This window comes from Passer domesticus, chromosome W, assembly GCF_036417665.1.
Source record: "Passer domesticus isolate bPasDom1 chromosome W, bPasDom1.hap1, whole genome shotgun sequence".
In the NCBI taxonomy this organism is placed as follows: domain Eukaryota; kingdom Metazoa; phylum Chordata; class Aves; order Passeriformes; family Passeridae; genus Passer; species Passer domesticus.
Window position 1 is genome coordinate 25,219,385 of NC_087511.1, and position 20,566 is coordinate 25,239,950.

Below are 20,566 nucleotides of genomic sequence, written 5' to 3' on the forward strand. Positions count from 1 at the left end.
GCAGAGAGCACTGTGCCGGTCTCTGTGCGCTCCGGAGCTCTCTTTCTGCCCAAAGACGCCTGGCAGCGGCACTTAACTTCGGACAGCTCCGTATCTCCCTATTCTGCATTTCTTGTCTTCTGCATCTCAGCAAAATGCTTTTCCACTCTGTCTAGCAAGGAGAAACTGTGCCAGCACAGTATACCTCCCCGGACTTGTGTTCTAAATTCCCGACTTCTCGGCATCTCAGAAACTAACGGGAAGAGCAAGGTTTTCCATGGTGGGCTGGAACAGAACTAGCAAAAAGCAAAGCAAAGTTGTCCAAGAATACCTTGCATTCGAATGCTAATGCCAATACATGAGGCAGGCGAGTGGTAAGCCATGAACATCTAGCAGTTAGAAAGCTGCGGACACAGTCCGGGTGTTGTGCGGCTTCACTCTTCGCATCCTAGAAGGTACCGCGCTCTCCGTCTCTCGGATGCGATCAAGCGGCTATTCGCGCAGAGAGCACTGTGCCGGTCTCTGTGCGCTCTGGAGCTCTCTTTCTGCTCAAAGACGCCTGGCAGCGGCACTTAACTTCGGACAGCTCCGTATGTCCCTATTCTGCATTTCTTGTCTTCTGCATCTCAGCAAAATGCTTTTCCACTCTGTCTAGCAAGGAGAAACTGTGCCAGCACAGTATACGTCTCCGGACTTGTGTTCTAAATTCCCGACTTCTCGGCATCTCAGAAACTAACGGGAAGATCAAGGTTATCCATGGTGGGCTGGGGCAGAACTAGCAACAAGCACAGCCAAGTCGTCCAAGAATACTTTGCATTCGAATGCTAATGCCAATACATGAGGCAGGCGAGTGGTAAGCCATGAACTTCTAGCAGTTAGAAAGCTGCGGACACAGTCCGGGTGTTGTGCGGCGTCACTCTTCGCATCCTAGAAGGTACCGCGCTCTCCGTCTCTCGGATGCGATCAAGCGGCTATTCGCGCAGAGAGCACTGTGCCGGTCTCTGTGCGCTCCGGAGCTCTCTTTCTGCCCAAAGACGCCTGGCAGCGGCACTTAACTTCGGACAGCTCCGTATGTCCCTATTCTGCATTTCTTGTCTTCTGCATCTCAGCAAAATGCTTTTCCACTCTGTCTAGCAAGGAGAAACTGTGCCAGCACAGTATACGTCTCCGGACTTGTGTTCTAAATTCCCGACTTCTCGGCATCTCAGAAACTAACAGGACGGACAAGGTTTTCCATGGTGGGCTGGGACAGAACTAGCAACAAGCACAGCAAAGTCGTCCAAGAACACCTTCCATTCCAATGCTAATGCCAATACATGAGGCAGGCGAGTGGAAAGCCATGAACTTCTAGCAGTTAGAAAGCTGCGGACACAGTCCGGGTGTTGTGCGGCTTCACTCTTCGCATCCTAGAAGGTACCGCGCTCTCCGTTTCTCGGATGCGATCAAGCGGCTATTCGCGCAGAGAGAACTGTGCCGGTCTCTGTGCGCTCCGGGGCTCTCTTTCTGCCCAAAGACGCCTGGCAGCGGCACTTAACTTCGGACAGCTCCGTATGTCCCTATTCTGCATTTCTTGTCTTCTGCATCTCAGCAAAATGCTTTTCCACTCTGTCTAGCAAGGAGAAACTGTGCCAGCACAGTATACCTCCCCGGACTTGTGTTCTAAATTCCCGACTTCTCGGCATCTCAGAAACTAACGGGAAGAGCAAGGTTATCCATGGTGAGCTGGGACAGAACTAGCAACAAGCACAGCAAAGTTGTCCAAGAATACCTTGCATTCGAATGCTAATGCCAATACATGAGGCAGGCGAGTGGTAAGCCATGAACATCTAGCAGTTAGAAAGCTGTGGACACAGTCCGGGTGTTGTGCGGCGTCACTCTTCGCATCCTAGAAGGTACCGCGCTCTCCGTCTCTCGGATGCGATCAAGCGGCTATTCGCGCAGAGAGCACTGTGCCGGTCTCTGTGCGCTCCGGAGCTCTCTTTCTGCTCAAAGACGCCTGGCAGCGGCACTTAACTTCGGACAGCTCCGTATGTCCCTATTCTGCATTTCTTGTCTTCTGCATCTCAGCAAAATGCTTTTCCACTCTGTCTAGCAAGGAGAAACTGTGCCAGCACAGTATACCTCCCCGGACTTGTGTTCTAAATTCCCGACTTCTCGGCATCTCAGAAACTAACGGGAAGAGCAAGGTTTTCCATGGTGGGCTGGAACAGAACTAGCAAAAAGCAAAGCAAAGTTGTCCAAGAATACCTTGCATTCGAATGCTAATGCCAATACATGAGGCAGGCGAGTGGTAAGCCATGAACTTCTAGCAGTTTGAAAGCTGCGGACACAGTCCGGGTGTTGTGCGGCTTCACTCTTCGCATCCTAGAAGGTACCGCGCTCTCCGACTCTCGGATGCGATCAAGCGGCTATTCGCGCAGAGAGCACTGTGCCGGTCTCTGTGCGCTCCGGGGCTCTCTTTCTGCCCAAAGACGCCTGGCAGCGGCACTTAACTTCGGACAGCTCCGTATCTCCCTATTCTGCATTTCTTGTCTTCTGCATCTCAGCAAAATGCTTTTCCACTCTGTCTAGCAAGGAGAAACTGTGCCAGCACAGTATACGTCTCCGGACTTGTGTTCTAAATTCCCGACTTCTCGGCATCTCAGAAACTAACGGGAAGAGCAAGGTTATCCATGGTGAGCTGGGACAGAACTAGCAACAAGCACAGCAAAGTTGTCCAAGAATACCTTGCATTCGAATGCTAATGCCAATACATGAGGCAGGCGAGTGGTAAGCCATGAACATCTAGCAGTTAGAAAGCTGTGGACACAGTCCGGGTGTTGTGCGGCGTCACTCTTCGCATCCTAGAAGGTACCGCGCTCTCCGTCTCTCGGATGCGATCAAGCGGCTATTCGCGCAGAGAGCACTGTGCCGGTCTCTGTGCGCTCCGGGGCTCTCTTTCTGCCCAAAGACGCCTGGCAGCGGCACTTAACTTCGGACAGCTCCGTATGTCCCTATTCTGCATTTCTTGTCTTCTGCATCTCAGCAAAATGCTTTTCCACTCTGTCTAGCAAGGAGAAACTGTGCCAGCACAGTATACCTCCCCGGACTTGTGTTCTAAATTCCCGACTTCTCGGCATCTCAGAAACTAACGGGAAGAGCAAGGTTTTCCATGGTGGGCTGGAACAGAACTAGCAAAAAGCAAAGCAAAGTTGTCCAAGAATACCTTGCATTCGAATGCTAATGCCAATACATGAGGCAGGCGAGTGGTAAGCCATGAACATCTAGCAGTTTGAAAGCTGCGGACACAGTCCGGGTGTTGTGCGGCTTCACTCTTCGCATCCTAGAAGGTACCGCGCTCTCCGACTCTCGGATGCGATCAAGCGGCTATTCGCGCAGAGAGCACTGTGCCGGTCTCTGTGCGCTCCGGGGCTCTCTTTCTGCCCAAAGACGCCTGGCAGCGGCACTTAACTTCGGACAGCTCCGTATCTCCCTATTCTGCATTTCTTGTCTTCTGCATCTCAGCAAAATGCTTTTCCACTCTGTCTAGCAAGGAGAAACTGTGCCAGCACAGTATACGTCTCCGGACTTGTGTTCTAAATTCCCGACTTCTCGGCATCTCAGAAACTAACGGGAAGAGCAAGGTTATCCATGGTGAGCTGGGACAGAACTAGCAACAAGCACAGCAAAGTTGTCCAAGAATACCTTGCATTCGAATGCTAATGCCAATACATGAGGCAGGCGAGTGGTAAGCCATGAACATCTAGCAGTTAGAAAGCTGTGGACACAGTCCGGGTGTTGTGCGGCGTCACTCTTCGCATCCTAGAAGGTACCGCGCTCTCCGTCTCTCGGATGCGATCAAGCGGCTATTCGCGCAGAGAGCACTGTGCCGGTCTCTGTGCGCTCCGGGGCTCTCTTTCTGCCCAAAGACGCCTGGCAGCGGCACTTAACTTCGGACAGCTCCGTATCTCCCTATTCTGCATTTCTTGTCTTCTGCATCTCAGCAAAATGCTTTTCCACTCTGTCAAGCAAGGAGAAAATGTGCCAGCACAGTATACGTCGCCGGACTTATGTTCTAAATTCCCGACATCTCGGCATCTCAGAAACTAACGGGAAGAGCAAGGTTTTCCATGGTGGGCTGGGACAGAACTAGCAACAAGCACAGCAAAGTTGTCCAAGAATACCTTGCATTCGAATGCTAATGCCAATACATGAGGCAGGCGAGTGGTAAGCCATGAACATCTAGCAGTTCGAAAGCTGCGGGCACAGTCCGGGTGTTGTGCGGCTTCACTCTTCGCATCCTAGAAGGTACCGCGCTCTCCGTCTCTCGGATGCGATCAAGCGGCTATTCGCGCAGAGAGCACTGTGCCGGTCTCTGTGCGCTCCGGAGCTCTCTTTCTGCTCAAAGACGCCTGGCAGCGGCACTTAACTTCGGACAGCTCCGTATGTCCCTATTCTGCATTTCTTGTCTTCTGCATCTCAGCAAAATGCTTTTCCACTCTGTCTAGCAAGGAGAAACTGTGCCAGCACAGTATACCTCCCCGGACTTGTGTTCTAAATTCCCGACTTCTCGGCATCTCAGAAACTAACGGGAAGAGCAAGGTTTTCCATGGTGGGCTGGAACAGAACTAGCAAAAAGCAAAGCAAAGTTGTCCAAGAATACCTTGCATTCGAATGCTAATGCCAATACATGAGGCAGGCGAGTGGTAAGCCATGAACTTCTAGCAGTTTGAAAGCTGCGGACACAGTCCGGGTGTTGTGCGGCTTCACTCTTCGCATCCTAGAAGGTACCGCGCTCTCCGACTCTCGGATGCGATCAAGCGGCTATTCGCGCAGAGAGCACTGTGCCGGTCTCTGTGCGCTCCGGGGCTCTCTTTCTGCCCAAAGACGCCTGGCAGCGGCACTTAACTTCGGACAGCTCCGTATCTCCCTATTCTGCATTTCTTGTCTTCTGCATCTCAGCAAAATGCTTTTCCACTCTGTCTAGCAAGGAGAAACTGTGCCAGCACAGTATACCTCCCCGGACTTGTGTTCTAAATTCCCGACTTCTCGGCATCTCAGAAACTAACGGGAAGAGCAAGGTTATCCATGGTGAGCTGGGACAGAACTAGCAACAAGCACAGCAAAGTTGTCCAAGAATACCTTGCATTCGAATGCTAATGCCAATACATGAGGCAGGCGAGTGGTAAGCCATGAACATCTAGCAGTTAGAAAGCTGTGGACACAGTCCGGGTGTTGTGCGGCGTCACTCTTCGCATCCTAGAAGGTACCGCGCTCTCCGTCTCTCGGATGCGATCAAGCGGCTATTCGCGCAGAGAGCACTGTGCCGGTCTCTGTGCGCTCCGGGGCTCTCTTTCTGCCCAAAGACGCCTGGCAGCGGCACTTAACTTCGGACAGCTCCGTATCTCCCTATTCTGCATTTCTTGTCTTCTGCATCTCAGCAAAATGCTTTTCCACTCTGTCAAGCAAGGAGAAAATGTGCCAGCACAGTATACGTCGCCGGACTTGTGTTCTAAATTCCCGACATCTCGGCATCTCAGAAACTAACGGGAAGAGCAAGGTTTTCCATGGTGGGCTGGGACAGAACTAGCAACAAGCACAGCAAAGTTGTCCAAGAATACCTTGCATTCGAATGCTAATGCCAATACATGAGGCAGGCGAGTGGTAAGCCATGAACATCTAGCAGTTCGAAAGCTGCGGACACAGTCCGGGTGTTGTGCGGCTTCACTCTTCGCATCCTAGAAGGTACCGCGCTCTCCGTCTCTCGGATGCGATCAAGCGGCTATTCGCGCAGAGAGCACTGTGCCGGTCTCTGTGCGCTCCGGAGCTCTCTTTCTGCTCAAAGACGCCTGGCAGCGGCACTTAACTTCGGACAGCTCCGTATGTCCCTATTCTGCATTTCTTGTCTTCTGCATCTCAGCAAAATGCTTTTCCACTCTGTCTAGCAAGGAGAAACTGTGCCAGCACAGTATATCTCCCCGGACTTGTGTTCTAAATTCCCGACTTCTCGGCATCTCAGAAACTAACGGGAAGAGCAAGGTTTTCCATGGTGGGCTGGAACAGAACTAGCAAAAAGCAAAGCAAAGTTGTCCAAGAATACCTTGCATTCGAATGCTAATGCCAATACATGAGGCAGGCGAGTGGTAAGCCATGAACATCTAGCAGTTTGAAAGCTGCGGACACAGTCCGGGTGTTGTGCGGCTTCACTCTTCGCATCCTAGAAGGTACCGCGCTCTCCGACTCTCGGATGCGATCAAGCGGCTATTCGCGCAGAGAGCACTGTGCCGGTCTCTGTGCGCTCCGGGGCTCTCTTTCTGCCCAAAGACGCCTGGCAGCGGCACTTAACTTCGGACAGCTCCGTATCTCCCTATTCTGCATTTCTTGTCTTCTGCATCTCAGCAAAATGCTTTTCCACTCTGTCTAGCAAGGAGAAACTGTGCCAGCACAGTATACCTCCCCGGACTTGTGTTCTAAATTCCCGACTTCTCGGCATCTCAGAAACTAACGGGAAGAGCAAGGTTATCCATGGTGAGCTGGGACAGAACTAGCAACAAGCACAGCAAAGTTGTCCAAGAATACCTTGCATTCGAATGCTAATGCCAATACATGAGGCAGGCGAGTGGTAAGCCATGAACATCTAGCAGTTAGAAAGCTGTGGACACAGTCCGGGTGTTGTGCGGCGTCACTCTTCGCATCCTAGAAGGTACCGCGCTCTCCGTCTCTCGGATGCGATCAAGCGGCTATTCGCGCAGAGAGCACTGTGCCGGTCTCTGTGCGCTCCGGGGCTCTCTTTCTGCCCAAAGACGCCTGGCAGCGGCACTTAACTTCGGACAGCTCCGTATCTCCCTATTCTGCATTTCTTGTCTTCTGCATCTCAGCAAAATGCTTTTCCACTCTGTCAAGCAAGGAGAAAATGTGCCAGCACAGTATACCTCCCCGGACTTGTGTTCTAAATTCCCGACATCTCGGCATCTCAGAAACTAACGGGAAGAGCAAGGTTTTCCATGGTGGGCTGGGACAGAACTAGCAACAAGCACAGCAAAGTTGTCCAAGAATACCTTGCATTCGAATGCTAATGCCAATACATGAGGCAGGCGAGTGGTAAGCCATGAACATCTAGCAGTTCGAAAGCTGCGGGCACAGTCCGGGTGTTGTGCGGCTTCACTCTTCGCATCCTAGAAGGTACCGCGCTCTCCGTCTCTCGGATGCGATCAAGCGGCCATTCGAGCAGAGAGCACTGTGCCGGTCTCTGTGCGCTCCGGAGCTCTCTTTCTGCTCAAAGACGCCTGGCAGCGGCACTTAACTTCGGACAGCTCCGTATGTCCCTATTCTGCATTTCTTGTCTTCTGCATCTCAGCAAAATGCTTTTCCACTCTGTCTAGCAAGGAGAAACTGTGCCAGCACAGTATACGTCTCCGGACTTGTGTTCTAAATTCCCGACTTCTCGGCATCCCAGAAACTAACGGGAGAGCAAGGTTTTCCATGGTGGGCTGGAACAGAACTAGCAACAAGCACAGCAAAGTTGTCCAAGAATACCTTGCATTCGAATGCTAATGCCAATACATGAGGCAGGCGAGTGGTAAGCCATGAACTTCTAGCAGTTAGAAAGCTGCGGACACAGTCTGGGTGTTGTGCGGCGTCACTCTTCGCATCCTAGAAGGTACCGCGCTCTCCGTCTCTCGGATGCGATCAAGCAGCTATTCGCGCAGAGAGCACTGTGCCGGTCTCTGTGCGCTCCGGAGCTCTCTTTCTGCCCAAAGACGCCTGGCAGCGGCACTTAACTTCGGACAGCTCCGTATATCCCTATTCTGCATTTCTTGTCTTCTGCATCTCAGCAAAATGCTTTTCCACTCTGTCTAGCAAGGAGAAACTGTGCCAGCACAGTATACGTCTCCGGACTTGTGTTCTAAATTCCCGACTTCTCGGCATCTCAGAAACTAACAGGACGGACAAGGTTTTCCATGGTGGGCTGGGACAGAACTAGCAACAAGCACAGCAAAGTTGTCCAAGAATACCTTGCATTCGAATGCTAATGCCAATACATGAGGCAGGCGAGTGGTAAGCCATGAACTTCTAGCAGTTAGAAAGCTGCGGACACAGTCCGGGTGTTGTGCGGCGTCACTCTTCGCATCCTAGAAGGTACCGCGCTCTCCGTCTCTCGGATGCGATCAAGCGGCTATTCGCGCAGAGAGCACTGTGCCGGTCTCTGTGCGCTCCGGAGCTCTCTTTCTGCCCAAAGACGCCTGGCAGCGGCACTTAACTTCGGACAGCTCCGTATCTCCCTATTCTGCATTTCTTGTCTTCTGCATCTCAGCAAAATGCTTTTCCACTCTGTCTAGCAAGGAGAAACTGTGCCAGCACAGTATACGTCTCCGGACTTGTGTTCTAAATTCCCGACTTCTCGGCATCTCAGAAACTAACGGGAAGAGCAAGGTTTTCCATGGTGGGCTGGAACAGAACTAGCAGCAAGCACAACAAAGTTGTCCAAGAATACCTTGCATTCGAATGCTAATGCCAATACATGAGGCAGGCGAGTGGAAAGCCATGAACTTCTAGCAGTTAGAAAGCTGCGGACACAGTCCGGGTGTTGTGCGGCTTCACTCTTCGCATCCTAGAAGGTACCGCGCTCTCCGTTTCTCTGATGCGATCAAGCGGCTATTCGCGCAGAGAGAACTGTGCCGGTCTCTGTGCGCTCCGGGGCTCTCTTTCTGCCCAAAGACGCCTGGCAGCGGCACTTAACTTCGGACAGCTCCGTATATCCCTATTCTGCATTTCTTGTCTTCTGCATCTCAGCAAAATGCTTTTCCACTCTGTCTAGCAAGGAGAAACTGTGCCAGCACAGTATACCTCCCCGGACTTGTGTTCTAAATTCCCGACTTCTCGGCATCTCAGAAACTAACGGGAAGATCAAGGTTATCCATGGTGGGCTGGGGCAGAACTAGCAACAAGCACAGCAAAGTCGTCCAAGAATACTTTGCATTCGAATGCTAATGCCAATACATGAGGCAGGCGAGTAGTAAGCCATGAACTTCTAGCAGTTAGAAAGCTGTGGACACAGTCCGGGTGTTGTGCGGCGTCACTCTTCGCATCCTAGAAGGTACCGCGCTCTCCGTCTCTCGGATGCGATCAAGCGGCTATTCGCGCAGAGAGCACTGTGCCGGTCTCTGTGCGCTCCGGAGCTCTCTTTCTGCCCAAAGACGCCTGGCAGCGGCACTTAACTTCGGACAGCTCCATATCTCCCTATTCTGCATTTCTTGTCTTCTGCATCTCAGCAAAATGCTTTTCCACTCTGTCTAGCAAGGAGAAACTGTGCCAGCACAGTATACATCTCCAGACTTGTGTTCTAAATTCCCGACTTCTCGGCATCCCCGAAACTAACGGGAGAGCAAGGTTTTCCATGGTGGGCTGGAACAGAACTAGCAACAAGCACAGCAAAGTTGTCCAAGAATACCTTGCATTTGAATGCTAATGCCAATACATGAGGCAGGCGAGTGGTAAGCCATGAACTTCTAGCAGTTAGAAAGCTGCGGACACAGTCCGGGTGTTGTGCGGTGTCACTCTTCGCATCCTAGTAGGTACCGCGCTCTCCGTTTCTCGGATGCGATCAAGCGGCTATTCGCGCAGAGAGCACTGTGCCGGTCTCTGTGCGCTCCGGAGCTCTCTTTCTGCCCAAAGACGCCTGGCAGCGGCACTTAACTTCGGACAGCTCCGTATCTCCCTATTCTGCATTTCTTGTCTTCTGCATCTCAGCAAAATGCTTTCCCACTCTGTCTAGCAAGGAGAAACTGTGCCAGCACAGTATACCTCCCCGGACTTGTGTTCTAAATTCCCGACTTCTCGGCATCTCAGAAACTAACGGGAAGAGCAAGGTTTTCCATGGTGGGCTGGAACAGAACTAGCAAAAAGCACAGCAAAGTTGTCCAAGAATACCTTGCATTCGAATGCTAATGCCAATACATGAGGCAGGCGAGTGGTAAGCCATGAACTTCTAGCAGTTAGAAAGCTGCGGACACAGTCCGGGTGTTGTGCGGCTTCACTCTTCGCATCCTAGAAGGTACCGCGCCCTCCGACTCTCGGATGCGATCAAGCGGCTATTCGCGCAGAGAGCACTGTGCCGGTCTCTGTGCGCTCCGGGGCTCTCTTTCTGCCCAAAGACGCCTGGCAGCGGCACTTAACTTCGGACAGCTCCGTATCTCCCTATTCTGCATTTCTTGTCTTCTGCATCTCAGCAAAATGCTTTTCCACTCTGTCTAGCAAGGAGAAACTGTGCCAGCACAGTATACGTCTCCGGACTTGTGTTCTAAATTCCCGACTTCTCGGCATCTCAGAAACTAACGGGAAGAGCAAGGTTATCCATGGTGAGCTGGGACAGAACTAGCAACAAGCACAGCAAAGTTGTCCAAGAATACCTTGCATTCGAATGCTAATGCCAATACATGAGGCAGGCGAGTGGTAAGCCATGAACTTCTAGCAGTTAGAAAGCTGCGGACACAGTCCGGGTGTTGTGCGGTGTCACTCTTCGCATCCGAGTAGGTACCGCGCTCTCCGTCTCTCGGATGCGATCAAGCGGCTATTCGCGCAGAGAGCACTGTGCCGGTCTCTGTGCGCTCCGGGGCTCTCTTTCTGCCCAAAGACGCCTGGCAGCGGCACTTAACTTCGGACAGCTCCGTATCTCCCTATTCTGCATTTCTTGTCTTCTGCATCTCAGCAAAATGCTTTTCCACTCTGTCTAGCAAGGAGAAACGGTGCCAGCACAGTATACGTCTCCGGAGTGGTGTTCTAAATTCCCGACTTCTCGGCATCTCAGAAACTAACGGGAAGAGCAAGGTTATCCATGGTGAGCTGGGACAGAACTAGCAACAAGCACAGCAAAGTTGTCCAAGAATACCTTGCATTCGAATGCTAATGCCAATACATGAGGCAGGCGAGTGGTAAGCCATGAACATCTAGCAGTTAGAAAGCTGCGGACACAGTCCGGGTGTTGTGCGGCGTCACTCTTCGCATCCTAGAAGGTACCGCGCTCTCCGTCTCTCGGATGCGATCAAGCAGCTATTCGCGCAGAGAGCACTGTGCCGGTCTCTGTGCGCTCCGGAGCTCTCTTTCTGCCCAAAGACGCCTGGCAGCGGCACTTAACTTCGGACAGCTCCGTATCTCCCTATTCTGCATTTCTTGTCTTCTGCATCTCAGCAAAATGCTTTTCCACTCTGTCTAGCAAGGAGAAACTGTGCCAGCACAGTATACCTCCCCGGACTTGTGTTCTAAATTCCCGACTTCTCGGCATCTCAGAAACTAACGGGAAGAGCAAGGTTTTCCATGGTGGGCTGGAACAGAACTAGCAAAAAGCACAGCAAAGTTGTCCAAGAATACCTTGCATTCGAATGCTAATGCCAATACATGAGGCAGGCGAGTGGTAAGCCATGAACTTCTAGCAGTTAGAAAGCTGCGGACACAGTCCGGGTGTTGTGCGGCTTCACTCTTCGCATCCTAGAAGGTACCGCTCTCTCCGCCTTACGGATGCGATCAAGCGGCTATTAACGCAGAGAGCACTGTGCCGGTCTCTGTGCGCTCCGGGGCTCCCTTTCTGCCCAAAGACGCCTGGCAGCGGCACTTAACTTCGGACAGCTCCGTATCTCCCTATTCTGCATTTCTTGTCTTCTGCATCTCAGCAAAATGCTTTTCCACTCTGTCTAGCAAGGAGAAACTGTGCCAGCACAGTATACGTCGCCGGACTTGTGTTCTAAATTCCCGACTTCTCGGCATCTCAGAAACTAACGGGAAGAGCAAGGTTATCCATGGTGGGCTGGGACAGAACTAGCAACAAGCACAGCAAAGTTGTCCAAGAATACCTTGCATTCGAATGCTAATGCCAATACATGAGGCAGGCGAGTGGTAAGCCATGAACATCTAGCAGTTAGAAAGCTGCGGACACAGTCCGGGTGTTGTGCGGCTTCACTCTTCGCATCCTAGAAGGTACCGCGCTCTCCGTTTCTCGGATGCGATCAAGCGGCTATTCGCGCAGAGAGCACTGTGCCGGTCTCTGTGCGCTCCGGAGCTCTCTTTCTGCCCAAAGACGCCTGGCAGCGGCACTTAACTTCGGACAGCTCCGTATCTCCCTATTCTGCATTTCTTGTCTTCTGCATCTCAGCAAAATGCTTTTCCACTCTGTCTAGCAAGGAGAAACTGTGCCAGCACAGTATACGTCTCCGGACTTGTGTTCTAAATTCCCGACTTCTCGGCATCTCAGAAACTAACGGGAAGAGCAAGGTTTTCCATGGTGGGCTGGAACAGAACTAGCAGCAAGCACAACAAAGTTGTCCAAGAATACCTTGCATTCGAATGCTAATGCCAATACATGAGGCAGGCGAGTGGAAAGCCATGAACTTCTAGCAGTTAGAAAGCTGCAGACACAGTCCGGGTGTTGTGCGGCTTCACTCTTCGCATCCTAGAAGGTACCGCGCTCTCCGTTTCTCGGATGCGATCAAGCGGCTATTCGCGCAGAGAGAACTGTGCCGGTCTCTGTGCGCTCCGGGGCTCTCTTTCTGCCCAAAGACGCCTGGCAGCGGCACTTAACTTCGTACAGCTCCGTATATCCCTATTCTGCATTTCTTGTCTTCTGCATCTCAGCAAAATGCTTTTCCACTCTGTCTAGCAAGGAGAAACTGTGCCAGCACAGTATACCTCCCCGGACTTGTGTTCTAAATTCCCGACTTCTCGGCATCTCAGAAACTAACGGGAAGATCAAGGTTATCCATGGTGGGCTGGGGCAGAACTAGCAACAAGCACAGCAAAGTCGTCCAAGAATACTTTGCATTCGAATGCTAATGCCAATACATGAGGCAGGCGAGTAGTAAGCCATGAACTTCTAGCAGTTAGAAAGCTGTGGACACAGTCCGGGTGTTGTGCGGCGTCACTCTTCGCATCCTAGAAGGTACCGCGCTCTCCGTCTCTCGGATGCGATCAAGCGGCTATTCGCGCAGAGAGCACTGTGCCGGTCTCTGTGCGCTCCGGAGCTCTCTTTCTGCCCAAAGACGCCTGGCAGCGGCACTTAACTTCGGACAGCTCCGTATCTCCCTATTCTGCATTTCTTGTCTTCTGCATCTCAGCAAAATGCTTTTCCACTCTGTCTAGCAAGGAGAAACTGTGCCAGCACAGTATACGTCTCCGGAGTGGTGTTCTAAATTCCCGACTTCTAGGCATCTCAGAAACTAACGGGACGAGCAAGGTTATCCATGGTGGGCTGGAACAGAACGAGCAACAAGCACAGCAAAGTTGTCCAAGAATACCTTGCATTCGAATGCTAATGCCAATACATGAGGCAGGCGAGTGGTAAGCCATGAACTTCTAGCAGTTAGAAAGCTGCGGACACAGTCCGGGTGTTGTGCGGTGTCACTCTTCGCATCCTAGTAGGTACCGCGCTCTCCGTTTCTCGGATGCGATCAAGCGGCTATTCGCGCAGAGAGCACTGTGCCGGTCTCTGTGCGCTCCGGAGCTCTCTTTCTGCCCAAAGACGCCTGGCAGCGGCACTTAACTTCGGACAGCTCCGTATCTCCCTATTCTGCATTTCTTGTCTTCTGCATCTCAGCAAAATGCTTTTCCACTCTGTCTAGCAAGGAGAAACTGTGCCAGCACAGTATACCTCCCCGGACTTGTGTTCTAAATTCCCGACTTCTCGGCATCTCAGAAACTAACGGGAAGAGCAAGGTTTTCCATGGTGGGCTGGAACAGAACTAGCAAAAAGCACAGCAAAGTTGTCCAAGAATACCTTGCATTCGAATGCTAATGCCAATACATGAGGCAGGCGAGTGGTAAGCCATGAACTTCTAGCAGTTAGAAAGCTGCGGACACAGTCCGGGTGTTGTGCGGCTTCACTCTTCGCATCCTAGAAGGTACCGCGCTCTCCGTCTCTCGGATGCGATCAAGCGGCTATTCGCGCAGAGAGCACTGTGCCGGTCTCTGTGCGCTCCGGGGCTCTCTTTCTGCCCAAAGACGCCTGGCAGCGGCACTTAACTTCGGACAGCTCCGTATCTCCCTATTCTGCATTTCTTGTCTTCTGCATCTCAGCAAAATGCTTTTCCACTCTGTCTAGCAAGGAGAAACTGTGCCAGCACAGTATACGTCTCCGGACTTGTGTTCTAAATTCCCGACTTCTCGGCATCTCAGAAACTAACGGGAAGAGCAAGGTTATCCATGGTGAGCTGGGACAGAACTAGCAACAAGCACAGCAAAGTTGTCCAAGAATACCTTGCATTCGAATGCTAATGCCAATACATGAGGCAGGCGAGTGGTAAGCCATGAACATCTAGCAGTTAGAAAGCTGTGGACACAGTCCGGGTGTTGTGCGGCGTCACTCTTCGCATCCTAGAAGGTACCGCGCTCTCCGTCTCTCGGATGCGATCAAGCGGCTATTCGCGCAGAGAGCACTGTGCCGGTCTCTGTGCGCTCCGGAGCTCTCTTTCTGCTCAAAGACGCCTGGCAGCGGCACTTAACTTCGGACAGCTCCGTATGTCCCTATTCTGCATTTCTTGTCTTCTGCATCTCAGCAAAATGCTTTTCCACTCTGTCTAGCAAGGAGAAACTGTGCCAGCACAGTATACCTCCCCGGACTTGTGTTCTAAATTCCCGACTTCTCGGCATCTCAGAAACTAACGGGAAGATCAAGGTTATCCATGGTGGGCTGGGGCAGAACTAGCAAAAAGCAAAGCAAAGTTGTCCAAGAATACCTTGCATTCGAATGCTAATGCCAATACATGAGGCAGGCGAGTGGTAAGCCATGAACTTCTAGCAGTTAGAAAGCTGCGGACACAGTCCGGGTGTTGTGCGGTGTCACTCTTCGCATCCTAGAAGGTACCGCGCTCTCCGTCTCTCGGATGCGATCAAGCGGCTATTCGCGCAGAGAGCACTGTGCCGGTCTCTGTGCGCTCCGGAGCTCTCTTTCTGCCCAAAGACGCCTGGCAGCGGCACTTAACTTCGGACAGCTCCGTATCTCCCTATTCTGCATTTCTTGTCTTCTGCATCTCAGCAAAATGCTTTTCCACTCTGTCTAGCAAGGAGAAACTGTGCCAGCACAGTATACGTCTCCGGACTTGTGTTCTAAATTCCCGACTTCTCGGCATCTCAGAAACTAACAGGACGGACAAGGTTTTCCATGGTGGGCTGGAACAGAACTAGCAACAAGCACAGCAAAGTCGTCCAAGAATGCCTTGCATTCGAATGCTAATGCCAATACATGAGGCAGGCGAGTGGTAAGCCATGAACTTCTAGCAGTTAGAAAGCTGCGGACACAGTCCGGGTGTTGTGCGGCGTCACTCTTCGCGTCCTAGAAGGTACCGCGCTCTCCGTCTCTCGGATGCGATCAAGCGGCTATTCGCGCAGAGAGCACTGTGCCGGTCTCTGTGCGCTCCGGAGCTCTCTTTCTGCCCAAAGACGCCTGGCAGCGGCACTTAATTTCAGACAGCTCCGTATCTCCCTCTTCTGCATTTCTTGTCTTCTGCATCTCAGCAAAATGCTTTTCCACTCTGTCTAGCAAGGAGAAACGGTGCCAGCACAGTATACGTCTCCGGAGTGGTGTTCTAAATTCCCGACTTCTCGGCATCTCAGAAACTAACGGGAAGAGCAAGGTTATCCATGGTGAGCTGGGACAGAACTAGCAACAAGCACAGCAAAGTTGTCCAAGAATACCTTGCATTCGAATGCTAATGCCAATACATGAGGCAGGCGAGTGGTAAGCCATGAACATCTAGCAGTTAGAAAGCTGCGGACACAGTCCGGGTGTTGTGCGGCGTCACTCTTCGCATCCTAGAAGGTACCGCGCTCTCCGTCTCTCGGATGCGATCAAGCGGCTATTCGCGCAGAGAGCACTGTGCCGGTCTCTGTGCGCTCCGGAGCTCTCTTTCTGCCCAAAGACGCCTGGCAGCGGCACTTAACTTCGGACAGCTCCGTATGTCCCTATTCTGCATTTCTTGTCTTCTGCATCTCAGCAAAATGCTTTTCCACTCTGTCTAGCAAGGAGAAACTGTGCCAGCACAGTATACCTCCCCGGACTTGTGTTCTAAATTCCCGACTTCTCGGCATCTCAGAAACTAACGGGAAGATCAAGGTTATCCATGGTGGGCTGGGGCAGAACTAGCAACAAGCACAGCAAAGTCGTCCAAGAATACTTTGCATTCGAATGCTAATGCCAATACATGAGGCAGGCGAGTGGTAAGCCATGAACTTCGAGCAGTTAGAAAGCTGCGGACACAGTCCGGGTGTTGTGCGGCGTCACTCTTCGCATCCTAGAAGGCACCGCCCTCTCCGTCTCTCGGATGCGATCAGGCGGCTATTCGCGCAGAGAGCACTGTGCCGGTCTCTGTGCGCTCCGGGGCTCTCTTTCTGCCCAAAGACGCCTGGCAGCGGCACTTAACTTCGGACAGCTCCGTATCTCCCTATTCTGCATTTCTTGTCTTCTGCATCTCAGCAAAATGCTTTTCCACTCTGTCTAGCAAGGAGAAACGGTGCCAGCACAGTATACGTCTCCGGAGTGGTGTTCTAAATTCCCGACTTCTCGGCATCTCAGAAACTAACGGGAAGAGCAAGGTTATCCATGGTGAGCTGGGACAGAACTAGCAACAAGCACAGCAAAGTTGTCCAAGAATACCTTGCATTCGAATGCTAATGCCAATACATGAGGCAGGCGAGTGGTAAGCCATGAACATCTAGCAGTTAGAAAGCTGCGGACACAGTCCGGGTGTTGTGCGGCGTCACTCTTCGCATCCTAGAAGGTACCGCGCTCTCCGTCTCTCGGATGCGATCAAGCAGCTATTCGCGCAGAGAGCACTGTGCCGGTCTCTGTGCGCTCCGGAGCTCTCTTTCTGCCCAAAGACGCCTGGCAGCGGCACTTAACTTTGGACAGCTCCGTATATCCCTATTCTGCATTTCTTGTCTTCTGCATCTCAGCAAAATGCTTTTCCACTCTGTCTAGCAAGGAGAAACTGTGCCAGCACAGTATACCTCCCCGGACTTGTGTTCTAAATTCCCGACTTCTCGGCATCTCAGAAACTAACGGGAAGATCAAGGTTATCCATGGTGGGCTGGGGCAGAACTAGCAACAAGCACAGCAAAGTCGTCCAAGAATACTTTGCATTCGAATGCTAATGCCAATACATGAGGCAGGCGAGTGGTAAGCCATGAACTTCGAGCAGTTAGAAAGCTGCGGACACAGTCCGGGTGTTGTGCGGCTTCACTCTTCGCATCCTAGAAGGTACCGCGCTCTCCGTCTCTCGGATGCGATCAAGCAGCTATTCGCGCAGAGAGCACTGTTCCGGTCTCTGTGCGCTCCGGAGCTCTCTTTCTGCCCAAAGACGCCTGGCAGCGGCACTTAACTTCGGACAGCTCCGTATCTCCCTATTCCGCATTTCTTGTCTTCTGCATCTCAGCAAAATGCTTTTCCACTCTGTCTAGCAAGGAGAAACTGTGCCAGCACAGTATACCTCCCCGGACTTGTGTTCTAAATTCCCGACTTCTCGGCATCTCAGAAACTAACGGGAAGATCAAGGTTATCCATGGTGGGCTGGGGCAGAACTAGCAACAAGCACAGCAAAGTCGTCCAAGAATACTTTGCATTCGAATGCTAATGCCAATACATGAGGCAGGCGAGTGGTAAGCCATGAACTTCTAGCAGTTAGAAAGCTGCGGACACAGTCCGGGTGTTGTGCGGCGTCACTCTTCGCGTCCTAGAAGGTACCGCGCTCTCCGTCTCTCGGATGCGATCAAGCGGCTATTCGCGCAGAGAGCACTGTGCCGGTCTCTGTGCGCTCCGGAGCTCTCTTTCTGCCCAAAGACGCCTGGCAGCGGCACTTAACTTCGGACAGCTCCGTATCTCCCTATTCTGCATTTCTTGTCTTCTGCATCTCAGCAAAATGCTTTTCCACTCTGTCTAGCAAGGAGAAACTGTGCCAGCACAGTATACGTCTCCGGACTTGTGTTCTAAATTCCCGACTTCTCGGCATCTCAGAAACTAACAGGACGGACAAGGTTTTCCATGGTGGGCTGGGACAGAACTAGCAACAAGCACAGCAAAGTCGTCCAAGAATACCTTGCATTCGAATGCTAATGCCAATACATGAGGCAGGCGAGTGGTAAGTCATGAACATCTAGCAGTTAGAAAGCTGCGGACACAGTCCGGGTGTTGTGCGGCGTCACTCTTCGCATCCTAGAAGGTACCGCGCTCTCCGACTCTCGGATGCGATCAAGCGGCTATTCGCGCAGAGAGCACTGTGCCGGTCTCTGTGCGCTCCGGGGCTCTCTTTCTGCCCAAAGACGCCTGGCAGCGGCACTTAACTTCGGACAGCTCCGTATCTCCCTATTCTGCATTTCTTGTCTTCTGCATCTCAGCAAAATGCTTTTCCACTCTGTCTAGCAAGGAGAAACGGTGCCAGCACAGTATACGTCTCCGGAGTGGTGTTCTAAATTCCCGACTTCTCGGCATCTCAGAAACTAACGGGAAGAGCAAGGTTATCCATGGTGAGCTGGGACAGAACTAGCAACAAGCACAGCAAAGTTGTCCAAGAATACCTTGCATTCGAATGCTAATGCCAATACATGAGGCAGGCGAGTGGTAAGCCATGAACATCTAGCAGTTAGAAAGCTGCGGACACAGTCCGGGTGTTGTGCGGCGTCACTCTTCGCATCCTAGAAGGTACCGCGCTCTCCGTCTCTCGGATGCGATCAAGCAGCTATTCGCGCAGAGAGCACTGTGCCGGTCTCTGTGCGCTCCGGAGCTCTCTTTCTGCCCAAAGACGCCTGGCAGCGGCACTTAACTTTGGACAGCTCCGTATATCCCTATTCTGCATTTCTTGTCTTCTGCATCTCAGCAAAATGCTTTTCCACTATGTCTAGCAAGGAGAAACTGTGCCAGCACAGTATACATCGCCGGACTTGTGTTCTAAATTCCCGACATCTCGGCATCTCAGAAACTAACGGGAAGAGCAAGGTTTTCCATGGTGGGCTGGGACAGAACTAGCAACAAGCACAGCAAAGTTGTCCAAGAATACCTTGCATTCGAATGCTAATGCCAATACATGAGGCAGGCGAGTGGTAAGCCATGAACATCTAGCAGTTAGAAAGCTGCGGACACAGTCCGGGTGTTGTGCGGCTTCACTCTTCGCATCCTAGAAGGTACCGCGCTCTCCGTTTCTCGGATGCGATCAAGCGGCTATTCGCGCAGAGAGCACTGTGCCGGTCTCTGTGCGCTCCGGAGCTCTCTTTCTGCCCAAAGATGCCTGGCAGCGGCACTTAACTTCGGACAGCTCCGTATCTCCCTATTCTGCATTTCTTGTCTTCTGCATCTCAGCAAAATGCTTTTCCACTCTGTCTAGCAAGGAGAAACTGTGCCAGCACAGTATACCTCCCCGGACTTGTGTTCTAAATTCCCGACTTCTCGGCATCTCAGAAACTAACGGGAAGATCAAGGTTATCCATGGTGGGCTGGGGCAGAACTAGCAACAAGCACAGCAAAGTCGTCCAAGAATACTTTGCATTCGAATGCTAATGCCAATACATGAGGCAGGCGAGTGGTAAGCCATGAACTTCGAGCAGTTAGAAAGCTGCGGACACAGTCCGGGTGTTGTGCGGCGTCACTCTTCGCATCCTAGAAGGTACCGCGCTCTCCGTCTCTCGGATGCGATCAAGCAGCTATTCGCGCAGAGAGCACTGTGCCGGTCTCTGTGCGCTCCGGAGCTCTCTTTCTGCCCAAAGACGCCTGGCAGCGGCACTTAACTTCGGACAGCTCCGTATCTCCCTATTCTGCATTTCTTGTCTTCTGCATCTCAGCAAAATGCTTTTCCACTCTGTCTAGCAAGGAGAAACTGTGCCAGCACAGTATACCTCCCCGGACTTTTGTTCTAAATTCCCGACTTCTCGGCATCTCAGAAACTAACGGGAAGAGCAAGGTTATCCATGGTGGGCTGGAACAGAACTAGCAACAAGCACAGCAAAGTTGTCCAAGAATACCTTGCATTCGAATGCTAATGCCAATACATGAGGCAGGCGAGTGGTAAGCCATGAACTTCTAGCAGTTAGAAAGCTGCGGACACAGTCCGGGTGTTGTGCGGCTTCACTCTTCGCATCCTAGAAGGCACCGCCCTCTCCGTCTCTCGGATGCGATCAGGCGGCTATTCGCGCAGAGAGCACTGTGCCGGTCTCTGTGCGCTCCGGGGCTCCCTTTCTGCCCAAAGACGCCTGGCAGCGGCACTTAACTTCGGACAGCTCCGTATCTCCCTATTCTGCATTTCTTGTCTTCTGCATCTCAGCAAAATGCTTTTCCGCTCTGTCTAGCAAGGAGAAACTGTGCCAGCACAGTATACGTCTCCGGACTTGTGTTCTAAATTCCCGACTTCTCGGCATCTCAGAAACTAACAGGACGGACAAGGTTTTCCATGGTGGGCTGGGGCAGAACTAGCAACAAGCACAGCAAAGTCGTCCAAGAATACCTTGCATTCGAATGCTAATGCCAATACATGAGGCAGGCGAGTGGTAAGTCATGAACATCTAGCAGTTAGAAAGCTGCGGACACAGTCCGGGTGTTGTGCGGCGTCACTCTTCGCATTCTAGAAGGTACCGCGCTCTCCGT